Source organism: Crocuta crocuta, unplaced genomic scaffold (assembly GCF_008692635.1).
Source record: "Crocuta crocuta isolate KB4526 unplaced genomic scaffold, BGI_CrCroc_1.0 scaffold520, whole genome shotgun sequence".
Taxonomy (NCBI): Eukaryota; Metazoa; Chordata; class Mammalia; order Carnivora; family Hyaenidae; genus Crocuta; species Crocuta crocuta.
Genome location: NW_027532009.1, coordinates 328,959 through 333,061, shown reverse-complemented (window position 1 = coordinate 333,061; position 4,103 = coordinate 328,959).

Below are 4,103 nucleotides of genomic sequence, written 5' to 3'. Positions count from 1 at the left end.
AATGTCCCTCAAGAATCAAGGTAAAATTATTTAAAATATAAATAAAAGTGTACTCTGTATTGTAAAACATAATATATCAACATTTAATCAAGAAATGAAAGTTTTCTTATATCTTCAAAGGTCACTTAATTTATTATTTACCATAATGAATATTTAATAAAAAATGAAAATTTACTTATATCTTCAAAGGTCACTTAATTTATTATTTACTATAATGAATAAGGAAAGCCATATGATCAACTCATTTGATGCAGAAAAATATTTACCAAATTTCAAAATCTGCGCAGGATAAGAAACACAATAAGTAGGAATAAAAATGTCCTTGACATCACAACCATGCTAATAGTGGACTTCTTGGGAGGGGGAAAGGTAACATTGTCTTTGCTAGCATGGAAATCTTTATTTATGGAATAGTTTTCCAGGTTGTGCCTGGCTGTCTAGGATTCTTTAGAGAATACAACACTTGAATTTCTCTATGTAGGGACTAAGGGTCTCTGTAAAACGTCATCATAATTTAATCACAATATGTCTATCAAAGACACATTTTAACCAAAAGATTGTATTCACTGTAAGTGCTATGATTGTACATTACACAGATCATAGAGACATCATATATTAAATTGAGTTGAAATGATGTTGTGATACGTGTCTGAAAAACTTCACTGGAGAGCTTAGACTTCATCAGTGACATTTAATTCCTTTGTTTTTGTTTATTTTTAGAGAGTGTGAGCATGGGAGGGGCAGAGAGAGAGAGTAACTCCACATTGTCAGTATGGAGTCCAACACGGAGCTCGAACTCACACATCATGAGATCATGACTTGAGCTGAAATCAAGAATTGGACGCCCAGGGGCGCCTGGGTGGTTCAGTCGGTTAAGTGCCTGACTTCGGGTCAGGTCATGATCTCACAGTTCGTGGGTTCGAGCCCCGCATTGGGCTTTGTGCTGACAACTAGCTCAGAGCCTGGAGGCTGTTTCAGATTCTGTGTCTCTCTTTCTCTCTGACCCTCCTCTGTTCACGCCGTGTCTCTCTCTCTCTCTCAGAAATAAATTTTAAAAAAACATTAAAAAAAAAAGAATTGAACGCCTGACTCTGCCACCCAGGCGGTCTGGCACTTAATTGTTTTCATGTTTGAAATTATACACAACTTCATGCTAAGGGTGATGTCTGGGTTTTGTAAGCATAATTTGATAATTCAGTCATTCATTTTATCTCATACTCCTTCAAAATTATACAACAGTAAGCAAAGAAGAAAACTTTGTAGGACAAAAAAAAAGAAAAAAATAAAGTAGATTAAAACTTGGAATATGGAGGGTCATCAGCAAGATAGAAAACTAAGAAGCTTCTTCCCCAGAAAAGACAGCAAGTTAGCAAAAGTATAAGCACTAGAGTAATTCTGAGAACTCTAGAGACAAGTTGAGAAGCTGTAGAATACAGGCCAGTGTAAAACTATGATGCTGACAAAAACTGAGGACTGATGGATGTAGGGGGGAGGAGGGATGGGCATGGAGGAGGGCACTTGTGGGGATGAGCACTGAGTGTTATGTGGAAACTAATGTGACAATAAACTTTGTAAAAGAAAGAAAGAAAGAAAGAAATTTTAATGGAATTCCAGTTTATCAATTATTTATTCCATGGATTACGCCTTTGATGTTCTATCTAAAATGTCAATCCTCTTATGCTGTTGGTGGGAGTGTAAACTGGTGCAGCCACGGTGGAAAACAGGTTAGAGGTTCCTCAAAAAGTTAAAAATATAACTACCTTATGATCTGGCAATTGCACGACTAGGTATTTGCCCAAAGAATACAAAAATACTAATTTGAAGATATACGTGTACCACTGTGTTTGTATAGGCATTGTCAACAACAATCAAATAGTCCAAATGTCCATCAACTAATGAATGGGTAAAGAAATTGTGGTATATATACACAACAGAATAATACTCAGCCATAAAAAGATATGAAATCTATCCATTTGCAAAGACGTGAATGGAACTAAGAGTATTATACTAAGAGAAATAAGTCAGTCAGAGAAAAAATACTTAGAATACTATTTAATAATATTTTAAATAGTATTTATTTTAAATACTATTTAAAATACTATTCCACATATGATTTCACTCATATGTGGAATTTAAGGAAAGAAGCCATTATGGGAGGTGGGGAGAAAGGCAAACCAAGAAACCAATTCTTAAATAGAGAGAAAAAACTGAGGCGCCTGGGTGGCTCAGACTGTTGAGCGTCCAACTTTGGCTCAGGTCATGATCTCACGATTCATGAGTTCAAGCCCCACGTTGGGCTCTGTGCTGACTGCTCAGAGCCTGGAGCCTGCTTCAGTTTCTGTATCTCCCTTTCTCTGACCCTTCCCTGCTCACGCGTTGTTTCTCTCCTCAATCTCTTTCTCTCTCTCTCTCTCTCTCTCTCTCTCTCTCTCTCTCTCAGAAATAAATAAACATTCAAAGAAATTAGAGAACAAACTGAGGAGGAACCCACCAGAGGAGAGGTGGGTGAGGAAGATGAGTTAAATGGATAATGGGGATGAAGGAGAGAACTTGTGATTAGCACCGGGTGTTTGAAGTGTTGAATCACTAAATTGTACACTTGAAATTATTATTACACTGTATGTTAAGCTGCTGTAATTTAAATAAAAACTAAAATTAAAATTTCACTGACATAATCAACATCATCTAGGATTTTCCTTATGTTATTTACTGGGAGTTTAATAGTTTTCCACTTAGCTCTGTCATATTTTAAGCAAATTGTTTGTAAGGATGTAAAGCCTGTGCCTGGAATCTTTTTGTTTTTTCCTTGATTGCATGTGGATGTCCAGTTATTACAGCACCATTTATTGAAAGGATTATCTTTGCTCCACTGTATTGCCCTTATTTCTTTGTCAAAGACCAATTGATTATATTAATGAGGGCCTATTTTCTGATCTCTTTCTTTTCTTCCACAGGTCTATTTATCTCTTTTTTTGCAAATACCATGCTGTCTTGATTAGTATAGCTTTTATAGTAAGTCTTGATGTCAGGTACTGCTAGTCTTCCAACTTTGTTCCTTTGACCATTTTTTAATCATGTGATTTTGGTTTTTAGTTATTGAGTTGTAGGACTTCTTTATATATTCTGCATATTATCTCCTTATCAAATATATGTTGTTCAGATATTTTCTACCATTCCATAGTATGCCTTTTCACTCCGTGAGTTTTCTTTACTGTGAAGAAAAATTCTAGTCCAATGTATCTCACTTGTCTATTTTTCCTTTTTTCCCTTGATCTTTTTTGTGTCATATCCAAGAAACTTTTGGTTAATCCAATGTCATGAAGCTTTCACCCTGTTTCTTTCTAGCTTTATACTGATGGTATTAAATTTAGGCCTTTAGTTCACTTTGAGTTAAGTTTTGTGTGTGTTGTAAGAAAAGTGCCCAACCAATTTATTTTGTATTTTTAATTCTACCCAGTTTTAACCAATGCTGTTTATTGAAGAGACCATTTTCACATTGAGTTGTCTTTGATATACTTGCTGAAGATCATATGATTATATTATACATGAGAGTTTGTTTCTGGACTCTTTTTTCTATCCCATAGGTTTGTGTTCCTTTATGCAATTTGCCACACTGTTTTGACTCTGTAGCTTTGGATTGTTGTGAAATCAGGAAAGTGAATCCTCTTACTCAGTTCATATTCGACTCACTTTTTTTCACTTGTCTGCCTCTGAAATCTTGGGGATAGCACTTTGTCCTGTGTCCTCCCCTCTCTTACAGATACAAGAAGAAGTTGTTTTTGCTTCTGCTTTTGTTTGGGGGAGGTTGCTTGTTTTTTTCAGGGTGTTCATCTATTTACTTGTTAGAATGCAGTGACAACTTCTAAATTCCCTACATGCATACCCAGAAACTAGAAATCTCTGGGTTCATTTAAAATTAGGATGGAGTTGAGATACTTTCCAAAACTAGCAGAACAAGGGAAAGTAAACTTGAAAATATCCAAAGATGAATAAAAATATTAGTAAAATCTTCCACTTTTCATGATATTGATTTATAGCAAACTAAAAATATAAGTGGATTTTAAAATTGAATACCATAAGTGTCCCCCCAAAACCTTCAGGAA